Source organism: Myodes glareolus, chromosome 3 (genome assembly GCF_982192425.1).
Source record: "Myodes glareolus chromosome 3, mMyoGla1.1, whole genome shotgun sequence".
Lineage (NCBI taxonomy): Eukaryota > Metazoa > Chordata > Mammalia > Rodentia > Cricetidae > Myodes > Myodes glareolus.
The window spans coordinates 56,922,978-56,948,765 of record NC_142028.1 but is presented as its reverse complement, the minus strand read 5'-3'; the positions used below and the strand labels follow the sequence as shown (position 1 = coordinate 56,948,765).

At 44.5% G+C, this 25,788-nt stretch overlaps 1 long non-coding RNA gene across 1 annotated transcript in view; it reads left to right on the top strand.

Moving 5' to 3' along the window:
- The window catches only part of LOC125403206 (uncharacterized), a 29,850-nt gene extending 20,139 nt beyond the window's left edge, over positions 1–9,711 (top strand). The window contains exons 2-4 of the long non-coding RNA XR_015737478.1: positions 7,311–7,560; positions 8,140–8,273; positions 9,049–9,711. This is a non-coding gene — a long non-coding RNA (uncharacterized LOC125403206). The remainder of the gene's footprint in view (positions 1–7,310; positions 7,561–8,139; positions 8,274–9,048) is intronic.
- Positions 9,712–25,788: the final 16,077 nt, after the last annotated feature.

The following is a 25,788-nucleotide window of genomic DNA, read 5'->3' as shown; positions in this document are numbered from 1 at the left end:
ACCTGTCCTTAGTTGACAGAGAGCCATTTCGTTGTCCATGCTCACAGCTCTAAAGGGTGCCTGTCACTGTGCTTAGTGCTGGGTTAGGTACAGATGGAAAAACAAATTCCCGGGAGTGGAGTCGCTGAGGGGAAAGTCAATGCATCTGTAATTTGGATCGCAATTGCCACTTGGACTCCCCGAAGGGCTGTGCCACTTCGCACTCTTGCCAATAGGGTAGGAGAGTGCAGAATTCGGCTATTTATTCCAGAATGTGTTATACAATTTGGAGACTGGATCTTTGCCAGTTTAATATGTAAAAATGATATCCCTGTATACAGCAGCCCTGTATTTTTCTTATTACTAGTGAAGTTGAACAACTTTAAAATAGCCAAGGGCAATTTACGTTTCTCTTTCTGTGGTGTCAGTGCTTTAAGAATTTTTTTTTTCATGAAAAATCTACTCTACCTCCTGAACATATATAGCTTAAAGATCTAGGCTTAGCCTCTTTTACACGAGTACTCATTTAATTTTCTAAGCATACCTGTAAGTTGGGTGCAACTGGTCTGTGCTGTTTTTTTCTCTTCATGTGTATGTGTGTGTGTTTACATGTATGTGTTGGTCCGGACTCCAACTCCCAGCCTGCCAAGCGATGACCCCGCCCACATGGTATTTAGGGTTGCTCTGGAACAGGTGATTGTGGTTTGTGAGTTTGCATGTGCTCTCCCTCTGTCTTCCCCCTGCCATGCTCCCGGCCACATGGGAGTGTGCCGTCTATGAAACATGGGCATTTGATTTGGCTTCATCTGGTTTGATTGGAATTCTTTGTGCTGATGGAGAGGCTTTTCCTAACAGTATGTAGGAACACAGTGGGAGGGTGCAAGTGTACACTTGTATGTGTGCAAGGGCAGGCCTGAAGTTGATACCAAGAACCTTTTTTGATTGGTCTTACATGTTATTCTTTCGAGTCTCTCCCTACCCCACTTTCTCTCAGAAAGGGTCTCACTATGTAGCCCTGGTTGGCTTGGAATTCACAGATATCTGTCTGTTCCTGTCTTCCAAAGAGCTCCTGTCTCCCACTGAAGTAGTCTCCTTGTTATTCCTTTTGATCTCTGGTCCTTTTAAGGGGCAAGCCACGCCCACTCCCAACCACTTCTGACCCCCCTGGTCGCCATCTTAACCTTTCTCTTCTGTCCCCTCTCTCGCTGTGTGCACACGTGTCTCTGTGTCTCTATGTCTGTTTCCATGTCTCTCTGTCTCCCTCTTCTTTAAGTAATAAATGTTTACCTTTATGTTTAGCCTTATGTCTATTTATTGTGTCCTGTAAGACTTTTATCTGCTGAACCTGCCCACCTGCTCTCCAGGCCGCATGGCCGGACCAGCTCTGCTCCTCGCCGCAGGGAACCTGCCTGGCTTGCAGGCCGCTCAGGGAACATGCCAGCATTATATTTTTAACAACACTCCTGAAACCCAGAACTGGCCCAGTCTAACTTGTTAGTCCCAGAAATGCCCTGTCTCTACCGCCCAAGACAGGCCCCTCTCCCATCTAACATTTATGTGGGTTCTAGGGACCCAATTCTGGTCCTTTTGCTTGGGCTGCAAGCGCTTCAACCTTGGAGCCTTCTTCCCATCCTGAATGGTCTGTTTCTTTAAAAAAGAAAACTGGGGCTCTGAATGACCAAGTAACTGACAGGCCACACAATCAGGAAGAAACAAATTTGAATTTTAGGGCCTCTAGGGGCTTATGGGTAAATCAGCCAGGGGTATGCGACCTTTGTGGCATGACATTGTTATTTATAGAGCTCAGTCAAGAGCCACAGCTGAGTTATCAAAAACAAGTAAACAAGCAAGCAAGTAAATAAACAAATAAAAGAATCCTCAAAATGTTTTAAGTAAGTTTACAACTTTGAGTTGGTCACATGTAAACCTATTCTGGGACACACCCTCTACGGGTTGGATGCCCTGCCTGAGGCATGGGTGGTACTGTGTGTCTTAGACAAAAGCCAGAGTTAACTCATTTGAACTGGTTTTCATTATCAAACACTGAAGCAGATGGATGGAGACTCACGCGGCTACATTCATTCTGGGAGTGTGTGAAAGACCAGCAGAGATCAGAAATCTAGCACACAGTCCACCCAGGCAACAGACCACAGGGAGACTCACGCGCGCACCACTGCACCGCAAGCCCAGGAAGCTGAAGCAAAGCAGAAGCGACAACCCACCTTTGTCCCTCAGAAGAAAAGGTCACAGAGTCACAAAGGGTAAATGGCCGGTGGAAAGCAAGCCCATAAGCCAGGCCTCATCACAGTTGGCTTCACATTGAGGGCCAGAAAATTGCAAGATGCTGCATCTCCTTTGGCCTCTGCTGCTGCATCGAGCTTGTGGGAACCCGGGTCCTAAGTGTTGTGTTGAAGTCCCTCCCCAAGGTAGCTGCTTGCCTCCCATGTGCAGAGCCTGTGGGGCTAGCGAGGACCATTTCCCTTCCCAGGTGTCCTCTCTGTTGGAAGTTGCTTGGACTGCAGATGAGAACTGAAACTGAAATACCCCCTAAAGAGAGAAGTGGATGAAAAAAAAAATCTTCGTTCGTTTACAACGCTTGACAAATCTGCAAGATTGGACACAAGAGCATTACTAAATGATTAAAAGCCCAGGTTCTCCCCTCTGGGAGTAAGTGTGGGAGAGTATTAGATTACTGCTGAATAATGTAATCACCGCAGCTTTCTGACAGCTCAAACATACAGCCAGGACGCCCCTTTTCACTCTGTTTACCAACTGCATTCAAAAAGCCATCTTCCTTCTGGCGAATTTCCCCATTTTCCTCTACTTTAGTTTATTGTGACTCAATAAAATATGAACCTGGTGGATTGCAACTTCCTTAAAGCAGCAGTCGCATTTTCTATGCAGGGTGGAAGGTGTGTGGTAACAGGATTCGGGAAGCATCTTTGGTGGAGGCAGGAAGGATGTGGGTCCCTCACGCAAAGGAAGGAGAATCAGATGGACTTGGATTGGCTGAGGATTTAATTAAACTGGCACTACCTTGTGCATTCTCTCCACTGTTAGGAATCAATTTCTGAATTTCTTCCAGATGTCCATATTTGATGACAATCAAAGCAGAAACGTTCCCAGGGGGACATAATTGCTTTGGTACTATTAAGCTGGCTGTGAGTGGTTAGCAAAAACACACAGAGCAGCTGGGCCAACGTGGTGCCTAGACGGAAGCCCCTTCCTTCTGTGTTTCTCCTTGTGTGTTACTGCCACTGTGGGTTTTTACTTTTTAGCTCCACACCCTCAGCAATCAGAAAGGGCAGAGCAAGGGCTGGGGAGATGGCTTACTTGGTGAAGTGCTTGCCATGCCAACATGAGATCCTGAGTTCAATCTCTAGCACCGACTTGAAGATTCTAGGAGAGGTGGTATGTACTTGTAATCCCAGGACTAGGGATCCCTCCAGGCAAATTTGCTAGTAAACCCCAGAACTCAGTGAGAGACCCTGATCCTGCCTCCAAAAAAAAAAAAAAGTAGGGGGAGATAACTTCTGCAGAATAATAGCTGAGTTTGACCTCTGGCATGAGCATGCATGAACACATACATGTCCCTGCCCCCACATACACACTTACAACGTCAGGGCAGAAAAGGCAAATATCAAGCATAACCAATAGAGTTATGCCTTGGGCACTCTGTCAGATAAACCTGACTTTCTCAACCATTGGCAGTCTCATGTGTCCTTGCTTTGTTGAATGTTTGAGATTTTGTGGACTTTGTCTCATTGGCTACTGTTTCCTTCCACATATGATGACATATTGTAGAGATGCATTTAATGTCTACAGAGTTAAGAAGTGTCTAAGGCAATACTACTAAAAATGGCAGGGCCAGAACTCAGGCCAGGTATCAGATTTTGAGACCAATGATCTTACACACCATAATGTTCTGTGAAAGAGCCTTTGGCTAGGACATAGATGGAGAGGACCTCTGCATTCCTGGACTAACTCGAGAGAGAGATGCTCCAGTGTCTAGTAGCGTGGCAAAGAGACACAATGCAGCTGTCTGCAAAGAAACTTCAGGTCATTGTCTTAAATCCACAATGGATCTGCCTAAATTCATTCTATGATTTGATTATGACTGGCATTAGTCAACTCAGATTTAAGGGATAGTTAGTGAGGTGAAACTCAAAAGTTGGCAAAAAAAAAAAAAGGTGGTAGAGGAGGTCAAACTCAAAACTTCAAAGGTATACTTTAAGTGTTCCTTCTAATATTTGAAGTCACATTTCTTCACAAAGATCTAAGTGTCTAGAGCGGCTTTTGATTGTGTTTTAAATGAAGGCAGCTAAAATTCTATGACCATGATAAAAACTCAAGGGTGGCAACTAAAATACCTTGAAATTCATCTAAAAAAAAAAAGTCAAGTGTCTTCTTAGAATCTGTTTGTTGTTATATGTGAGCTTCCATCTCTTCTTGTTGTGTGTGTTTGTGTATATATATATTTCTCTGTGTGTACATACTTGTAGAGGTCAGAAATCAACCTCATGTGTCTTCCTTAGTCTCCACCTTGTTGTCTAAGGCAGGGTCTCTCAGTGTCCTGGAACTCACTGCTTAGGCCTGACTGACTAACCGGCGAGCCAGGAATTCACTGTCTCTGCCTTTCCAGCTCTTAGGATTACAAGTGTGTGCCACTATGCCCAAGGATTGAACCTGGGTCGCCATACTTGGTCAGCAAACACCATCCCAAATAAGTGATCCACCTCTCCAGCCCCACTAGTGCTGGAGATCAGCCAGTGGTGAGGAGGTCAGAGTCACCCTGGCCTTAGGTGCAGCACCCTTTGAAGCAGCCTTACTCTGTCTGGCTGGGACCAATATTTTCTTACTACACTGAGATTTGGTCTCTTCATATTCTTTTTTGTTTTTTTTTAAAGTATTTACAACTTCTCTACTAATATGTCGTGAAGAATCAGTGCTGTTAAAAAAAAAAGTCACCTCATGCAATTTGTGTCAGTTTTAAACACCTTTAAATGTGAGTTGGGCTGTGAATCTGACATGTGACATCTCTCCTGGGCATTTGTTATGTCTATGGAAAGCACCATGATGATAAATGTTGTGGCTTCTATTAGGAACCTAGTACATCACCACATCACCGAGGTTACTCTTCAGCTTGCTGGGCTGAAGTTGATTTGTGTGTGCTTTTCCTTTTGTTCCTCACTCAGAAATAACACACCTCCAGCAGAGCGTGTGACTTATAAATGTTCACTGCTTGGTGGAATTTAGATAAGAACACAATCAACATACTCCAACCCTGACCTCCATGGAGAACAATTTCAGCGTACCTGATCCTTCTTCCAGGGGAAGTCAATACTCTTTCTAAGATAAAATTGAAAATTCACGCACGTGTGTGTGTCCATGTGTTTGTGTGGTACAAACATATGAGTGTGCAAATGTGCACATTTTTGCTCGTACATGTGGAGATCAGAGCAGGACATGGGGAGGGGCGTCTCCCTCTAATTTTCTCCACCCTATTGCCTTGAGACAGGGCCTCTCACTGAACTGGGAGATCATTGTATCAGGTAGGCTGGCTGACCAGGAAGCTCTCAAGATCTACCTATCTCTGCCCCCACCACAAATGCTGGGGTTATAGGCATGTGCAGCCATGTCACATAAATTTTGGGTGCCTGTAATCCTCCTGCCGGGAGGTGAAGACAGTAAAATGCCTTGGGCTCATTGACAAGTCAGCCCATCCTAAATAGTGAGTTTCATGTTCAGAGAGAGACCCTGTCTCTAAGAACAAAGAAGAGAGCAACCGAGGAAGACGCCCAACAGCAACCTCTGATCTCCATACACATGTCCACACACATACATGCCCCCTTACACACACATGCACACACCGACTAGAACATGAACATACACCACACGTGCATACGCATAGGAAAAAATGGTCAGTTATTTTGTGGAACATTCCTCAATTTTGGTTAGTGTGATGCTTTCTCAAGTTGAAATTCAGGATGTATATTTTTTGGCAGTGATGCCACAGAATTGCTTTTGTGTACTTCTAATTGCTTATGAGACTTGTGATGGTGAACATTTGCCCACTGACTTTAGCTTCTGTTATTAATGTCACTGATCTATATTTATGAACTATAATTCTACTGTATTGGGGAGATATTCCTTCTCCAATTTCCTTTATTCAGTTATTTACCTATGAATTTTCTGTTAATACGTTATTGTGTAGAAAGATAATAACCTTTATCTCATTCAGTACTGTGGTAGTTTGAATGTAATTGGCCCTCACATAGGGAGTGGCACTATTAGGAGGTGTGGCTTTATTGGAGCTCATATGGTCGGGTTGGAGGAAGTATATCACTGTGGGGGTAGGCTTTGAGGATTCCAATGCTCAGGATACTGCCCAGTGTCTCAGTCTACTTCCTGCTGCCTGCGTATTAATATGTATCAGCTGCCTCTCCAGCACCATGCCTGCCCGCATACCGCCATGTCCAGCCATGATGACAATGGGCTTAACCTCTGAACTGTAAGCAAACCACACAAGGAAATGTTTTTCTTTGTAAGAGTTGCCGTAATCATGGTGTCCCTTCACAGCAATATAAACCCTAACTAAGACAAATACTTTGTTATTGTTTTGGTTTTGGTTTTGAGACAGGGTTTCTTTGTGTAGCCCTGGTTGTTTTGAACATGTTCTGTAGATCAGCCCGGAGTCGAACTCACAGAGATCTGCCCGCTTCTCCCTCCTAAATTCTGGGATTAAAGGCGTGCACCACCACCAATGGGCTTAGTTAAATGCGTTCTGTATCAGTTACTTGTCTGTTACTATAACAAAATGTCTGACAAAAACAACTTTAAGTGAAAAGTTTATTTTGGGTCACAGTTCCATCCTGGCAGCAGGAGCCTGAGGCAGCAGGAGCCTGCGGCAGCTGGTTACCCCGTGTTTGCAGTGAGGAAGTGGAGAGCAATGAATATCCATGTCCAGCAGGCTTTCTCCTTTCTATGTAGCACAAGACCCACCCCATGGGATGGTGCTGTCCGCACTTAAGGCTGGTATTCCTATCTCAACCTAGGCCCCTACAGGCATGCCCAGAGGTTTGTCTCCTAGGATGTTGGGAGCCACCTGGAGGCACAGGTGGTCCTGCAGTTTGGAGGTAGCCACGTGGGGCTGAGCACCCTTGCCTGCACCCTTGCTTGCACATGCTCAGAACAGCAGAATGGCATTAACCAATCAGGACAGCGTTCAAGCCTCTCCACCATTTAAAAGTAGCTGCCTCGGGGCCCAAGGCTCTCTCTCTAAGCTTTCTCTCGTCCCTGCTCTATCTTCCCTTCCCCCAATTTTCCTCAAGGGAATGCTCCAAATAAAGATGTGACCAGAGAAGGAATTCTCGTTTTTGGTGGCGTTCATTCCTGCTGGACAGGATGGCCCCCCGCAACTGGTGCTCGAAACCCCGGGACACTGAGGGACCCTGACAACTACGCTGGGGGACCCTGAGAAGGAAGCGCCCAGCAACGTGCTGAAAGCCCGGGAGAAAAAGCCGAAACCAGACACCAGGACACAGAGAGCCGTGAATTTCAGAACTCTGAACACGTGGAGCGGTGAGTGACGTCAGTTGAATCCCCCAAAAAGGGGAGGAAAAGGAATTTCAAAGTATAGGCCTAAAAAGAAAAGAAAATACAAAAAAAAATCAAAGTTAAGGTATCTGAAAGAAGGTACAGAAAGCAACGGGGAAGAAAAATCCCTTAAGTTCAGTGCAGGAGGAGTGTGAACAGCAGCAATAAAGGCGAGGTAACTAAGGCGGGACTATGAGGACGATGGGGTACGGGAGACCGCGGCTTCCGCTCCCTTTCCGTCCACCTCCGTACTCGCTGTTAGAGACTGGAGGCAACAGTCTCATAGGGAGGCGAGTTTGATCGTGTTCGAAGACTGCCTTTCCTGTTCTTAAAGAGCCACAGAGCTTTTGGAGGTGATTTTCGCCTAATTTTGATAAGAGAGCTCAGTCTCTGGCTCTCACGTACAAAAAACTTTAACTTTGATTGAGGAAGTAGCCGGCGGTGGTGGCGCATGCCTTTAATCCCAGCACTCGGGAGGCAGAGGCGGAAGCTGCGTGGTGAGCAGCAGCGCCGCTAAAGACCTAAAGACGGAGAGGGGCCAAACTCTGAACTGTGTTTCCATAGCAACATGGGCGGACGGAGATGAGTTCCCAGAGAACGGGGCTCTGCGCGCGGGCAGACCGGGCAGGAGAAGCCCCCCCACGGGTGGGCGGATGCCCCCCTTGCCGGAGCTTGGCGGTGCGAATTCAATGCCTGAGGTGAGGCTGAGGTACAGTTCGCAGTTACGGGATAAACGGCGAGCCCGCGCACGGCCCAGGGCGGGGTCATGCCTTTGGGCCATGCGGAGCGCGCCACAATGGGCCTCAGAGGCGGGGCAACCGCCGCTGTCTGCTGCTGCCGCTGCCGCTCACAGCCACAGCCGCCAAAAATTTAGTCAGATAAAAACATTTGTCGCCAAAAATTCAGTCAGATAAAAACATTTATCCCCCAAACAACGTCCCTTTGTCAGCAGGAAGTAGTCAGATTGATGGTCTATGCCCATTCTCCCTCAAAGAACTGGTCCTAATTATCATAATAAAGGCGTGTCTACCTGGTTACCGTATCCTAGGTAACATAGGCGGACCTTTTGCCTGAGGCAACGGGTGGAATAAAACAATGCTACCTAGAGGTTTTTTCATCTGAATAGGGGAGCTGGAGAGATGGCTCAGAGGTTAAGAGCACTGACTGCTCTTCCAAAGGTCATGAGTTCAATTCCCAGTGACAACTGTTTTGGTGTTAAACAATAGAGGGGGACTACCAATGACAGCTTCCCCCAGAGAAAGGATTTCTCTTGCATTCTTTACATTTAATTTTTAATTCAAAAATTTTGCTGGTACAGGCAAACAAGATTTGCTTTTTGAAGCAGAGACCTGCAGATCTCTAAGTTCAAAACCAGCCTACTTCCAGTACTGATTGTGCTGAATTTTTACACTGAGAGTTTTTAATACTCTTAAATGTTAATTTGGGAGGAGAGTTTTGTTTATGTTTTTCTAGGAATGCTGACATACATCTGGATGCCAGCGAGACCGACCAGAGAGATAAAGAAGATGACCCAGTGGATGCTGAATGTCCTGCAAGGAAAGATTCATGCGGAGGCAGCAGAGATGACCTTCTGGGCGGTGCCAAGAGCAGCTGTTTCACACCATCGACTTGAGCAGCACCCTGTGCAACCTCTTATCTCTTAACAATTTTCTGACTGACTCTACTTTGCCTTTTCCTTCCTTAGGAATGGGTGGGAGCAGAGATATTCTTGGCATGCTGCGTCTAGGTGGAAGTGCTGTATGTCTTTGATTGGTGTGCTACCTGCTAGCCCAAGTGAGGTGGGGACCAGATTGGAAAATAGTTTTGCCTTATTGCTCTTATTAACAAGAGAAGAGGGAGATGTTGGGAGCCACCTGGAGGCACAGGTGGTCCTGCAGTTTGGAGGTAGCCACGTGGGGCTGAGCACCCTTGCCTGCACCCTTGCTTGCACATGCTCAGAACAGCAGAATGGCATTAACCAATCAGGACAGCGTTCAAGCCTCTCCACCGTTTAAAAGCAGCTGCCTCGGGGCCCAAGGCTCTCTCTCTAAGCTTTCTCTCGTCCCTGCTCTATCTTCCCTTCCCCCAATTTTCCTCAAGGGAATGCTCCAAATAAAGATGTGACCAGAGAAGGAATTCTCGTTTTTGGTGGCGTTCATTCCTGCTGGTCAGGATGCGCCCCGCACTAGGAGATTCTAGATCCTGCCACGTTGCTAGGAACCATTACACTTTGTGTTCATTATTTGCTTGCTGGGTACCAGCCTGAGTTGTGCATATGTAGTTCTCTGTGTATCATCCATTATTATCACTATCTTATTACTCTTCTTGGCTCAACTTGACTCACTGTGAGACCCTTCAAGCTGACCCTTCTATCACCCCGTTTGTTGACTCCTCTTGGTGTTGTTGTTGTTGTCATCGTCATGGTTGTTGTTGTTTAGCACTTCCCTATACTCTAGAATCACAAAATGTTCAGGCTCATCTTGTGATTTACCTGGCTCAGCTCCAGAATAGATCATTTCTGTACAAAGCCATTGTCCTTTTCATTGGGAAATGACCTTGATACCGAAATCTAGGTTCTTTATGTGGGCAGTGTGATATGATATCACTGTTTCCATTGTTTCCAAGTTCTCTGGACAGAAAGAACCAAAAAATATAAGACTAACATGAACATACGCAATGCACTTACAATTCTCTATATAACTCTCATATCATGAGATGTCTCATATCATGAGATGTCTCTGTCATCTCTCTGTGTCTCGCATACACACACACACACACATACACACACACACACACACACACGTATGTATAACCATGCTACTATACTGATAAGTCCAGTTTCAGTTACCAAAGGGTCTCTGTGGGCCTCCATCCCGCTCCTATTTGTTATCCTCTTGTTTGACCAGCAAAACACAATCTCACTCATAATATATAGATAAATATAGATCATAATATGTAGATAAAACTAAGTAGGAGACTATGTTCTTAGCAAGTTCTTAGCTTTATTTCTCACACCGTCATAAAATAGAAATAATGTACTCATTAACTTGTTCTACCTTTTAATACATAGATGTTCAGAATTAATAATCTACACCATTTTGAAATTCAATGTGTTGTAGGGAAGCTACTTGTTTGCTTTCCTGGCTGCCCAGACTCCCAAAATAATCACACAGTAACTATACTATTTAAATCACTGCTTTGCCAGTCACTTAAGTATTTTGCTAGTTAGCTCTTACATCTAATATTAACCCATTTCCAGTATTTTATATTTTACCATGAGGTTTGTGGCCTACCGGCAAGGTTCTAGTATGTCTGTCTCTGGTGGTGGCTCCATGGCTCCTCTCTGACTCTGCCTTCTTTCTTCTAGCATTCAGTTAGGTTTCCCCATCTAGCTAAGTTCTGCCCTGCTATAGATTCAAAGCAGTTTCTTTATTCATTAATAGTAATCATGGCATACAAATGGGAATCCCACATCACTTCTGAATATACAACATTAACATAATTCTACAATTTAGAGTTTTTACTCAGGTGTTATCTGTTGTCCATTCTTTTTACACTTCCCAACTGTTTCTACCCATTTCTACTTTTTCTTGAGAGAGGGTTGATGTTGGTTATTTTTCCATTGATGTGATAAAAACACGATAGACCAGAGCAACTTACAGAAGAGTTTATTTGAACTTAATTCCAGAGGATTAGAGTCCATCATGGCAGGGAATGCTGGCAGCAGGCATTGTGGCAGGGATAATTGTTAGTTCACATTTTGACAGCAAGCAGGAAGCAGAAAGAGCTAAGAAAAAGTGGCATTTGTCTTTTCACAGCCCACCAACAGTGGAATAATTGAAAGTCACATACCTCCTAAATCTTCCAAACAGTACCATCAACTGGGGATCAAGTATTCAAATGCCCAAGACCATGGAATGGGGGCACATCCTTAAAACTACCCCAGGTTCTCACTTTGTAGCCCTGGCTGGCCTGAAATTTGCTGTGTAGACCAGGCTGGCCTTGAACTCACAGAAATCTACCTGCTTCTGCCTCCTAAGTGCTGAGATTAGGGACATGTCACCATGCCTGGCTCCACTAATTTTTTTACATGTGTGCATGTATGTGTGGAGTCTATAGAACAACCTCCGATGTCATTCTCAGAAGTACCATCTACCTACTTGGAGATAGTCTCTCTGTGGCCTGAAGTTCAGGCTAGAGGAACTGGTCAATGAAGCTTAGAAATCTAACTGCCTTCACTTCCCCAGTGCTGGGGTTACAAACCACCAGGCCTGCAGTTCACATGGGTTCTGGTGAAACAGCAAACACAGTGCAGTTTGAGCAGCCATTCACCATGGGGGAAATACAGAAAATGTAAAGTTACAGTTGATTCCACGGCACACACCACCACTATCCCTGCTATGGAGGGAGGAGTCTTCAGGGACGGACACATCCCTGACTACTGACAGGATGGAGAAATAGAAAAAAACAGAAAGATACAGCTGATTCCATATGACACACCTCACCACCACCCCTGCTAGGGAGGAAGGAAGTCTTCAGATACAGACAGCACCCCCACACCTACTGATGGGTTGGGGAAATAGAGAAAACTGAAAGATACAGTTGATTCCATATGGCACACCTCACCACCACCCCCTCCTAGGGAGGAAGGAAGTCTTCAGGGACAGACACTTCCCACACCTACTGATGGGATGATGGGTCAGGGACACTTGGGGTGAAGCCCATCTGGTTGACTGAAATCCCTGTGTTACATTGTGTGCTTATCAGTTGTCTATTGATGGTAAAAATGTTGGCTGGAAGCAGATGTGTCTTGCTTTCTGGTGACTTCCAGATATATTAAATGCAATAAATATCAGTTGATAAACGTAGATATAAAACAATGCAACTCATAGAGTTTAAGATCAATGAGGGAGTGAACGGCTCTTCCCTGAGGAAACTGTACATTTCTCTCCTGGGCGCAGTTCATTCAACCAAAAGGAGGGGTGCAGGTCTAGCCTAGGAGCTGGGAGCAGACATAACCAAGGAGGTGGGTAACTAGTCCCCCATTGACCCTAGGCTAAACTGAACAGATAGTGCTAGCCCCGTCGAGCTCATTAGAGGTGAAGGAAATGCACAGAGCCCCCCATGGAAGTGCTTCAAGATGCAACAACCAGATAACTCTTACAGATGTATGCGATCTTCTCATGCTGAATTCAACATTGGTAACAGTTTGTCTTAGTCTGCTCTTTTCTGTGGACTTATGTGATCACCTGACACCTGCTCAGAACAGGTGACAACAGACTTGCAGATTACATCACCAGGTTTATCTTTGAAACCTCACTGTTTGTCATAGGATGGTGTTTGTGACTTTACATTGTTGTCCTGCCCACCTCCTACAAAAATATTTTATTATATATAGATAACGTAAGAGTTTTTCAGATTTAGAGACGAATTTGAGAGACAGGCCAGTGCACCCAAAGGAGAGGGAAACTAGGTCACAGACAGTAAACATGGGTATAGTACAGGAACCAAACCAGATGCTCCAAATCTATAAGATTGTTGGAAATCCCAGTGCTAAGGATGGATTACATCATAAGAGTTTTTGGCTGGGGACGTGTTAGATGCCCCTGAAACAATAAAGGTGACTGCCATTGACATTGGTCGCGCTACAGAAGTGGATGGTAAGATGCTATCAGAAGGCATCTTATGCTTTACTCATAGAACTTTGAAGAAATACAGCCAAGACTAAGCTCAAAGTCCCTTCCCTGTGGTCTACTTCTTATAGTGCTAGAAGGTGCTATAAAGTTGCTAGGGAGAATTACGGCCCAAAGTTCTTGACTGTGGATCCTGTATGCTTCAAGATGAAAATGCCAGACACTATGCATTAGTAGGATAATAATTGCGTGACTAATTATGAAGAAAGCCGTTTTTCTGATTAGACCTAAGGGCCTTGTTCCACAGAGAAAGAATTGTGTCTGGTACTAGGAACTGAAATAAAATATGCGATCTGGGAAATTATAGGGTCCAAAGGAAAAATCATTGCTTTAGTTTGATAAATAAATATGATATACAGGCTAAGGTACTCCCCTAAATTGGTAATTACAAACAGGTAATTACTGCTGGCGATGTTCATTTGAATAGTTTTCCTGTTTCTGATTTTCTTCCTTTTCTACACTTGTCTTTTACAGCAGAAGAAATACCCCTGAGACTGAGCACAAAGGGCAGTCCAGAAACAGAGAGACGGAGTCAAAACAGACAGGACACAAGGTTTCCATGCCTCGCCAGAGTTGGAGACCCAGAGAGTCAGACTTTTTGTCACTGGCCTCCCATGGCTCATTTCAGAACAGTGGCAGGAAGAATGTGAGAGCTGGGAGGTCAGTTAGAATGTTGTATTGCAGTTTCCTCCAAGATTGAAACTTTCCATTTTAGGGGAAAACTTGTCGAGATAGAGGACATTAATAAGGAGATGAAACATTCCATTATGCAGAGAAATTCATTAAACTCAGGAAGTAAACAGCTCAAAGGCTGCAGGAAGTCCCTGAAACCCATCAGACTCACAAGGCTATTCCTTGTCCAAGCGTATATAAGCTGTAAGGATTACTTAGAGACACTAGGAGTCGAGTTAAGCCCCCGGGAGGAAGCAGAGTTCAGCCAAGAAGAGACTTAGAGCAAATGACTTAACTGGAAAGGACACTATATAACCTGTTGCTCTGCCTGCAGGCTGTGCAGTGTGCTCTAAGTTCCCAGTTTTGTGAGCTGTCACTCATGCTTGGTTGAGCTTCTGATGATGCAGCCGTATTTGCATCGTTTCTGCTCCTTTATGTAACCCCTTATCCATATTCCTGTAAGTAACCGCAGGAAAACTCATTGGTTCACCAGTTGGACTTTGGTGGTATCCACACTTTGGTCTGTCATCAGTTTCCTATTCAGTGTGATTAGATCTTTGCTCATGTCGCTTCAGGAGTAGTATCATATCACGTATTTTCTTAAATCTTCTTATGACAGATTGCACATACTCTGTCGCCTCCCCCAACTTAATCCCTACTATTGGAGATCACTTTCATCCCTCCGTGGAGAACTTCCTCCTTCTTTTTCTCACAGTCCAGCTCTCCAGTGTGTGTTTCTCAGCCACTCCATTGCATGTGGCCAATGAAGCATTTTTTTGGTATTTTGTTGTGATCGACAATAATATAATAACTTGTGTGTGTTCTTTTATTATTGGAAGCATAACATCAGTATAAATTCCTGGAAAGGGAATGATTAAGTCAAAAGGTAAATGGATATGTAGTCTTACTAGATATCCAAAATCCCCTCCATAGGGATTGTACTAGAATGAACTCTCAGGGCAATGTCAGATGATGCCTGTTTTCCCATAGTCCCCTGCAATTCTGACTTGCCAGAGTTTATATATGCACAGAACCCCCTCCCTGAGATACGCATACATACACATAATTAAAATAAGTGAGAAAAAAATCTCAGGTATATCATGGCTTCTTTTCCTATCAAGAAATATAAATCTTGGGGTTGGCAAGATGGCTCAGTGTACTGCATAATCATAGGACTAGAGCTTAGATCTCATCTCTCACGTAACATTAGTCAGGCATCTTTCAAATGCCAGTCACTCCAGCTCCAAGATAACCAACACCCTTTTGTGGCCTTCATGTGCACAGGCATACAGCACACAACACACACACACATGCACACACACACTCAGACAAACACAACTCTCTATCATCATACATCCTGAGTGAAAAATCTTACATCTTGTGGATGTAATTTCTTACATCATCGTGTGGATGATATTATCTATGTAATTGTCACTATTTGTCGCAATATTACCATTTTGAAATAGTGTTATTTTTTTCAAGACTTATTTTCTTTTTAAAAATTATGTGTACCTGTGTATGTGGGATGGTGGGTATAGGTGGGTGTGTTCATATAAGCGAAGGTATCCCTGGAGGCTAAACAGTGTTGGATTCCCTGCAGCTGGAGTTATAGGAGGGCCCATCCATTTGTAAGACTGAATTTAGTAACTTTTCCCAGCAAAGAAATGAATACCCAAGTGTATTCTTGAGTATTTCTCTCTCTGTGTATCAGGAGAATTTGAGCATGCTGTCTTCTTTCTTTTCAGTATTACTGTTTGAGCATAAAGGCGACCAACTGCTTCCTCTTCTGAACGGAGGGGAAGAAGTTATATTTGGATGTGGTACGTCCATCATCTCAAACATAAAAGAAGGTCACCCAGCAGGGGCAAATCGAGATCCATTCTGTCTGTCTCTTGACTATGGAAGAATTGATTTCTAGGTGTACCTGTCCCCAATGCAGAACGCCCTGTTCAAGTGGGACCTTTGCACGATTCACATAGAATCCTCAGCAGAAGAAAGCTGTCTGCAAAAGGCAGATGGCATAATTATGGTCTGACTGGAGTAGTTTTACGAGGTAGAGTTTGAGGCAATCATTGAGACACATCATACAACTTTATTTTAAATTTTGAAGTTTATTTCCCACTCACTGAAGAAACAACACAGGGCTGAATGGTCCATTAATAGCATTGATCTGCAGCCTCCAACTGTTCTGATTGTTGATGCTTCCCAGCCTGTGTAGGTTGGGATGGGAAATAGGAAAGTTGGAGAAAAGACTCTGTTCTTGTCATTGTCAAGGGCTAGCATTTGTAAAAGATACTTCTGTGTACATCCCATTCACAAGAACTGTCAGGCCCAGTTAGTGCTGGGGATTTGCTCTGTATCCGGGTAGCCATGTTGATGGTATTAAAACAGACTTGGGAGCTGGGGTAGTGAGGGAAAGAGATGAAGCATCGTGAAGCTTCGAACCATGAGCAGGTCATGAGGAAAGTCACAGACCCCTCATCAGCCTTGTTTGACTTGATGACATACTTTGCTGCAAGAGTTTCCAGAAGGAACTGTTACTAAGAGTGGCCCATCAATGTCCACCTCTCCCTCCTATCCTATTTCTCATCGGCCAAGGTTACCCCACAAGAGAGGTAATGCTCCTCTTTCTGTAGCATAATCCAGTCCATGGAGGCTTCCCTGCATGTAGACAGCGTGCACTGTGAATGAGTGACCCACTGTGAATGGGACATTGCTCAGGAGGGAGGAAAAGGCAAAGAGGAGAACCTGGGAAGGTGACTATGATATGGGTTCCAGTGCGCTATTTAATGTCTTCTGACTTTGTTGAAAACAGTTCTAACTGGTTCCTCTCTTGGGGTTGCTTATAAAATGTAATGGCTAGCCAGAGGCCAATAGAGAAAAGGCCATTAGAGATCCAGGTTCCCCTTGATCTTTGGACAAAAATTCTTACATCATAGGAGTATCTCCACAAAAGTGGTTGTGTCTAGCATCTCTGAAACCTAAGGAAAGAGTCCATCTCTCTACCATGCCCCATACATATCAATTTGGATGCTATAAATATCTATCTGTCCTTCGCTTTGTCTCTCCTTCCTAATCTTTATTCCTTCCTCTTGCTTGTGACTTATTTCATCAAGAGCCTGACCTCCTTCATGGGACTTTCTTTCCTGGGAAGCAAGCAGACTGCAAACTGACCATTCCAAATGGTTCAAAACAGAGGTGTTCAAGCAAGTTCATATATGATTTAGGTTGTTTTTGAAGGAGCCCGACATATTTGTTTCCTGTGAACTTAGAAATACACGTACATCAAAAGTTAAATCAGAGGCTCTAGGTATAGCTTGGAGGTTAAGAGCACTTGTTGCTCCCTCCAGGGACCTGGGTGCGATTCCTATCACCCACGTGATGATTCAGAGCCATCTGTAACTCGTTTCAGGGGCTGCAATGCCTCCTCCTGCCCTCATAGGGCACCAAGCACTCACACGGCACACACACATACATCAGGGAAAAAGAGAAGGCTCAGAGGTTAAGAGCACTGGCTGTTCTTCCAGAGTTCATAAGTTCAATTCCCAGCAACCACATGGAGGCTCATTAACTATCTATAGTGAGATTCGGTGCCCTCTTCTGGTGGGCAGGCAGAACACTGTATACATAGTAAATAAATAAAAGTAAATCAATTAATTAATCAAAAGTTTTATTCAAAACTTAGCCTAAAGAGGGACACACACACACAAACACCAGAAGCAGCTTTCATGGATTTTGAAACACCTAGCTTTGCTTTCAAAGCATCTTTAAAACAGAAGTTCGTTCCTATTGGCCCTCATGCTACGTAAGAGCAAGCCTGCTTAGTAGTTACTCTCCTTGGTCTAGGGTTAGAGCCTCGGTTTTCCTCTGAGCATCTCAGTAATTTGGGCAGGTTGCCAAATATTCACCTAATTTTCTCCATAATCGGGATTATAATAACATCAAGTATTACATTAGTCAGCTGCTGTTGTAAGCATGCCTCCTTCACAAGGGCTTTGTGATGGATAATGAGGTTAGGGCTGCCAAGCTCATGTCACAAAATGTCTAAGAAATCCTAAGAAGCTCTTGTTGTTGTCCATAATTGTCATCATCATCATTCTATTGTTGGTCATTATTTTGTCATTGAGATTCATAAAATGTTGGCTCTGGTCAAGGAATTTGCTTAGTTCCAATAAAGGATTAGAGGCTGTGTGAGTGGAACTTGATGTGTGAGTGTAACTTTTTTTAATTTTTAAGTTGTTTTTATTGAACTATATAGTTTTTCTCAACTTCCCTCCCTTCCTATCCCCTCTCCTTCTACCCTCTCCCATGGTCCCCATGCTCTCAATTTACTCAGGAGATCTTATCTTTTTCTACTTCCCATGTAGATTAGATCCCATGTAGATTAGTATCCTCATTGCTGTCTAGGTTCTCTGGGATTGTGAATTGTAGGCTGGTTTTCATTGCTTTATGTCAAAAAACCACTTATGAGTGAGTACATATGATATTTGTCTTTCTGGGTTTGGGTTACCTCACTCAATATGTTTTCTAGTTCCATCCATTTGCCTGCAAATCTCAAAATGTCATTATTTTTTCTGCTGTGTAATTGTACCATTGTGTAAATGTACCACATTTTCCTTATACATTCTTTGGTTGAGGGGCATTTAGGTGGTTTCCAGGTTCTGGCTATGACAAACAATGCTGCTATGAACATAGCTGAGCACATGTTGTTGTAGCACGATTGAGCATCCTTTGGATATATACCCAAAAGTGATATTGCTGGGTCTTGAACTAGGTTGTTTTCTAATTTCTGAGAAATCGCCACACTGATATCCAAAGGGGCTGTACCAGTTTGCACTCCCATCAGCAATGGAGGAGTGTTCCTCTTACCCCACTTCCTCTCCAGCATAAGTTATCATCAGTGTTTTTGATCTTGGCTATTCTTTCAGGTGTTAGATGGAATCTCAGAGTTGTTTTGATTTGCATTTCTCTAATGGCTAAGGATGTTGAGCATTTGCTTAAGTGTCTTTCAGCCATTTTACATTCCTCTGTTGAGAGTTCTCTATTTAGGTCTGTAGCCCATCTTTTATTGTATTATTTGTTCTTTTGATGACCAATTTCTTGAATTCTTTGTGTATTTTGGGAATCAGCAAGGTCAATCTTTCAACCATTAGGTTGTTGCAGGAGACGCCAACACCAACGCTGTGCAGGATTTTTTCTCGGAACCATCTCAGCCTCCATCAAAGGGCAAACATGCTTTCCTGAGGAGTTTCTGTTTTCAAAGCCTGGTAAAGGGAGATTCATGGAAGTCTAGGTCTCAACCCCAGAAATTTCCCCATGCTTAGTGTGTACAAGGTTCTGAGTTCAAATTTAATCCACTCGTTTACAGTCAGCCTAGAGTGATTTTGCAGTTACACAGTCTGGCCATTGGTTTCGAAGAAACCAAGGACTTGTCCCTAAATCCTGCAGCTGTTGCACTCAGCATCATGGCTGTCCCTGCAGGTTTTGGAACGTACATCACTGCATGGACTCCCTCGCTGACCTTTTTTGTCCTGACGAGTTTGTCCTCTAAAGTAGCACATCAGAGTGTCTTAACGCAGCTATTCCTAACTGCAAAGACATTTAGATTTGTGAGTTGCCTGCTCAAATTTCTCAGTGAGAAGACAGAAACAGGAAGATGGTTAGGAAGATTCATCTGCAGAATTTCTGCCCATGCATCCTCCAGACCTAGTCTGTCAAACCACTGTGCTCTAGAATCTGCAATGCTGGGAGCTTGACTTCCGGGAAGGTGGAGAGGAGAGCAAACTGAGTCCTTTTAAAAAGTCTCCTGAGGAAGGTGAGGCTAAAGAGGAATTGCCTGCAGGCAAGTGAACAAGCAGGCCCCGGTGCATCTGTTTCTCTCCACCCATCTTCCTCCCTCCTGTGCGGCCACATTATTTATTCCCCGCAGCTCTGTAAAAACACGGTTTCCTGTGTGACCACCTGGATGATTCTCTTCCTTTCAGGCTTCTCGTGGTTGTCATTTCTCAGCTCAAATGACCATTCTCAGGAGTGGCTCTCCAGACACTCAGCTGAAGGGTCTCCCACAAAGCCCCAAATAGTCTCCCAGCTCTTTCCTTAGCGTACTTATTTTAATTCCAGTTGTCTTCATTACAGTTTCTCTTGCTGTGGTTAAACGCCATGTCCAAAGGAAATATGAAGAGAAAATGGTTTGTCACCATCTGTCATCTAATGAAATCTGGGCAGGACCCCCGGAAGCAGAAACCTGGAGGCAGGAACTAAACCAGAGGCCACGGAAGAGCACAATTTATTACCTTGCTTTTCTGTGACTTGCTCAACCTGCTTCCTTATTCACCCCAAGACCATCTGCCCCGGGGGTGGCCCCACCCACAACAGCTTGGGCCCTCCCACATCAATTGCTAATTAAGAAAATGGACTACAGGCTTGTCCACAGGCCAATCCAGTGGGGACATTTCCTCAGATGAGGTTCTTCGCTGGTTACTCTAGCTTGTACCAAGTCGACATAAAACCAGCACAGAATTCTGCTATCTGAAGTAGTTCTGTTTATTTACCATTTCTATTTTTAACTACTCAACTCATAACTTTATTGTTATTATCTGGGCAAACTTCATAGAAAACTGTCTTGCGTTAGCTCCAAAAGCCTACTCCTGAGCTCTCAAGAGTCCTTCCTTCTTTTGAGTTACCCCAGCTTCTGGACAAGAGACATTTTGGGTTAGTTTCATCTCTGCCCTGTTTTCTTCCCTTTAGGGTTTCTTACAGACTAGGTTTTCTCATGGAGCTGCATAAACTTTTGTCTTAGTGAGGTTTAGCATTGCTGTGATGAAACCATGTGACTAAAGAAACTTGGGAAGGAAAGGGTCTATTTGGCGTATGCTTCCATAGCTGTGGTAGCTTGAATGCAATTGCTCCCTCCCATAAGCTCATAGGGAATGTCACTATTAGGAGGTTGAGGCTTTGTTGGATTTGGTGTGGCCTTTTTGGAGGAAATATGTCACTATGGGGTTGGGCTTTGAGGCTTCCTGTGCTCAAGATCTCATTCAGTGTCTGTTTTCTGATCAAGATCTAGCCAGCACCATGTCTGCATGAACACCACCATGTTCTCCACCATTATGATATGGACTGAACCTCTGAAACTGTAAGCAAACCACCTCAATTAAATGTTTTCCTTATAAGAATTGCTGTGGTCATGGTGTCTCTTCATAGCTATAGAAATCTTAAGTCATTTTTAAAGGAAGTCAAGACAGGAAATTAGACAGGGCAGGAACCTAGAGGCAGGAGCTGATGCAGAGGTCTTGGAGGGACACTGCTTACTAGCTTACTCCTCATGGCTTGCTCAGCCTGCTTTTTTACAGAACCTAGGACCACCTGCCCAAGGGTGGCACTACCCACAATGGTCACTAATTAAGAAAATGCTCCACAAGCTTGCCTTCAGCCTGACCTTACGGAGGCATTTTCTCTATCAAGGTTCCCTTCTGACGGATGACTCTAGCTCAGCAGATCTCAACCTGTGGGTTGTGACCCTGTCAGGGTCAGATGACCCTTTTACAGGGGCCACCCAAGACCATCATAAAACATAGATATTTATATCCTCATTCACAGCTATGAAGTAGCAAATGAAAATAATTTGGGGGTTGGGGGTGACCACACATGAGGAACTGTATTAAAGGGCCGCAGCATCAGGAAAGTTGAGATCCGCGACTCTAGCTTGTGTCAAGTAGACATGAAAGTAGCCAGCACAAGCTTTGCTATGATATCCTCCATCGTGTCTGGAGTTATGTCCTTCTTTGTGCACTAGGAAAACTGCTTCTTGTGAGCATCTTCATCATCTTAGGTACCACATACGATCTGCAGCTTTCTGGCCCATGATGCACTTCTGATGAACTTTGACCTTCCAATTAAACTCTTGCTTGCAGAATCAAAACCAGGGAATTGTTTGCTGCCATGAAGGATAGATAAGCTCCAATTAATAGCTCTTTGTCGATCCCCAACATTTAACATTAGGAGGGCTTCTGACAAGGCTTATGTCCAAGTAGCAGATGAAGACAGATGAAGGTTGACCATCGAAACTTTCCTTATTATATTTGTGATGTTTAATACTGTCAACTGGACAGGGTCTAGAAACTTCAAGGAGAAAGCCTCCAGGCACACCTGTGAGGGAAATTATTAGGCTAGTTTCTGCCTACACCTGAGAGGAGTTCTCTTGATGAGGAAGACAAGTTCTAAAAGCGGATAAAACAGTCCCTGGGCTTGGGTCCTGGACTGCATACAAATGAGGATGCTAGCTGGGGGCGAGCGTTTATTGCTCTTGTCTTCCTGACTGCATCACACTCTGATCTGCTGCTTCAAGCCCCTGTTGACTTCCCTGCCTTGAACTGTGAGCCACAAAATCCCTCCCTCCCTTCCTTCCTTAAGTTGTGTTTGTCCAGTTAATTTATCACAGCCACAGGAAAAGCAACCAAGACAGTTCCTTCTCCGGTCACCTCCACTCAGCCTTCACAGAAGCTCATCCATGCTCATCTACTGGGGGACCAGTACAACAGACTGCAGCATGATTTGTCGGTCAGTCTTTCCCAACATGCTTTGGTAGTTGTGCAACAGCTGTGTTGACCTTCCTATCTCCTCTTTGGGAATAAACAATTGAGCAAGGTAATCAATTTTGCCCACTCATTTTCTTCTGAAATTCCTTTGATATCACTTAAAAGAGGAGGAGTGTGTGTGTGTGTGTGTGTGCGTGCTCACGCGTGCAGGACAGGTTACTTCATGAGTCAATGGAGGCCAGAGAACAACATTGTTATTCCTTAGATACAATCTATTTTATTTTTCTGAGACAGGGTCTTTCTGTTCTGAAATTCAGCAAGAGGCTAAGCTGGCTGGCCATAGAGGCCCAGGGATCAGGATCCATATATCTTTGTGTTCCTACTGCTGGGATTCTTCCTTCCTTCCTTCTTTTCTTCCTTCCTTCCTTCCTTCCTTCCTTCCTTCCTTCCTTCCTTCCTTCCTTCCTTCCTTCCTTCCTTCTTTTCTCCCTCCCTCCTTTCCTTCCTTTCTTCTTCTTTTCATTCACTTATTTATTTATTGTGTGGGTCATGAGTGTCCAACTCTTCCTGGGCACTGGGAACTTAGTTCCTATAGGGAGCTCTTGGTGTGGGTGCAGATGATTCGGAAGGCTGCTCCAGCACTATACAAGCTTATTTTATGTTCTCACCCTCCCCTGCCTTCTTTCCATAATCATCTGTAAAATGAAAGCAATCATTCCTAGCTCACAAGGTATTTGTTTATTAGGACATATGTGTTTACAAGTGTATAGATACATGTGCAGGTGCGTGTGGAGAACAGAAGTCAATCTTGTGTTGTTCCCCAGAAATTCATTCTGTATAATTAGGCATATGAGTGTTTGGTCTGCACGGATGCTAATTTACCAGATGTGTGCAGCGCCCACAGCAATCAGAAGAGGGTGTGGGATATCCTGTAACTGGATTTACAAATGGTTGTTAGTTGCTGTGTGGGTGCTGGGAACAAGCCCAGGTTCTCGGCAAGAGCAACCAGTGCTTTTAACTGTGAGGCACCTCCTAGCAGCCTCCACCTTGCTTTTTGAGACAGGGTCTGTCCGTTGCCTGGAGCTTAGCAAACAATCTAGGCTGACTGACCAGTGAGCACCAGAGACCCACCTACCTGTCTCTGCCTCCCCAGCACTGGGATTACAGGTGCACCATACCATACCTGGCATTTTCAAGTTTGGCGTCTGGAGCCCAGGCATGCCTGGATAGACTCCCAAGATCTATTCCACTAAAAGTAGTGAAGAGAGGGGGATGAGATGACAGGAATTGGGGCGCTTTTTTAAAAATTCAGTCAGATGCTCTCCCTTCTGTTCCTCTGATGTTGTTTCAGAAGCCTGTACCTGTGTCTTGCACCTATGTTCTGAGTCTCTGAATTTGTAGTGGCAAGCAGTCTGTGTTCACACTGTGGAGGAAGTCAGAGTCACTTTCCAAGTCTGTGTCTCAACTTTGCCACCTCCTGGGAACTGCTGATTGGATCATAGCCCAGTTTTAGCCTATACTGCTAAGTATCTGAAAAACGTTTGGTTTCCATTAACATAGTGACATGCTAGACTGAGGAAGTGGCTTAGTTGGTAGGATGCTTGTCATGTATGCATGAGGACCGAAATTTGATCCCTAACAGCTAAATAAAACCAGGCATCTCAGTGCTGGGAGGCGAGAGAGAGGAGGATCCATGGGACTCACTGGGCAGCCAGCCTAGCCAAATTGGTGACCTGCAAGTTTAGTGAGGGACGTGGTCTCAACACATAGGGTGGCGAATAATTGGCCTGACATTGCTCTCTGACCTCTGCATGCATATGCACACTGGTGTGCATGAACACACATATACACACCTAAAGATACAAACACATGCTAACATCACATCTGCCATTGATACCAAGCGTCTTGTGTTCACAAGGGAGGAAGCATGACGAGAATGACTGGAATCACAGATATGTTGGCTCCGACTTCTATAAGACACTCAGCCAGCTCCAGCAGCCCCTTGGCTCAGGATTTCTTGCCTTATAAAGAAGCCACTTTTGTCTAAGCTTGTATCTTCCAAAGCCTCCCTCTCTAGAGACATGCACACCCATGGCTTTTGGTAAGACTGTGTTAGACCAGGGATTCTGAGAAGAGTAAGAATTTAAACTATCATGATTTCATCATCTCTCCTCTTTGTAGAGACGACAGCCCAGTTGTCTACTGCTGCATCACAGCCTGAGTGGCTTCCAACAAGTCGGCTACCTCGTCCAATTTTGAACTGCCTAGCCCCGACTTGGCAATTCTTCCATTCCTTGTAATACCTGCCACAGCTAGTGACACCTGAAGGTCACCGGGTTTATTCCCCTACTGCCTTGACAGGGGTAGCTGAAGCCTGGCTTACCTGGGACACTGGCTTCCTCTCTTCCCATAGAATTCTGGGGCTTCTTCCTGTCCACATGGCCTCTTCATCTGGCCTTGCTAGCCATACTGCACACAAGGTACCGCAGGTCTTTCTGTGTTTGCTTTGGTTGTATTTCTCCTCTTAGAACTCAGGACCTTACATAATGCTAGGCAAACATTCAACCACTGAGTTAGGTGGCCAGCCTTTTGCGTTTTGAGACAGGGTCTCCCTATGTAAGTCCAGGCTGGCTTTAAATTCATTATGTAGCCCTGGACAGCCTTGAACTCTACTTTCCAAGTAATGACAACTGCACCACTGTGCTTAGAAAGACAGTAAGGCTTTAGCCCTTATGCATATTGTCACATTTGTCATTCCTGTTGATAAAATGAGAATTGTGTAGATCAAAGATAGAGGGCTGCCTATAGGCAGGAATATTTTATCGGGGGACAATCTTCACAGGTTCATTAGTATAGAAACTGAGGACTGGACTTTGAAAGTTGGGTATCCAAGATAGTTGAGTCACGACTATCTAAATAGGAGAGTCATGGAAGAATGAGAGGTGTGTAGTGAGATAGGGTGGGTATGAGTAGAAGAGAAGGCTCTCATATGCTTGGCCCAGGGCTCTACGTCTGGGGTCAGATAGGTCTGTAGAGAATATTCCTGTACATTCTGGAGTATTTAGCATCATCCGTGCTACGGCATCCTTACTATAGTTGGATGCCAAATGTCCTCCAAAGCTCCTTGAGTTAACGGCTGGTTTCCAGAGTGGTACTGCTGGGAACAGCTGTGGATTTTCAGGAGGTAAAGCCTTCTGAAAGGTTTTCACTGGAAGTGTCCCCACGGATGGGACTCTGAAGTCTTTGCCTCCTGGATCGAGAGGAAAGTGGCTTGCTCTGCTGTGTGCTTCCCACACTGTCGTCTGGTACCC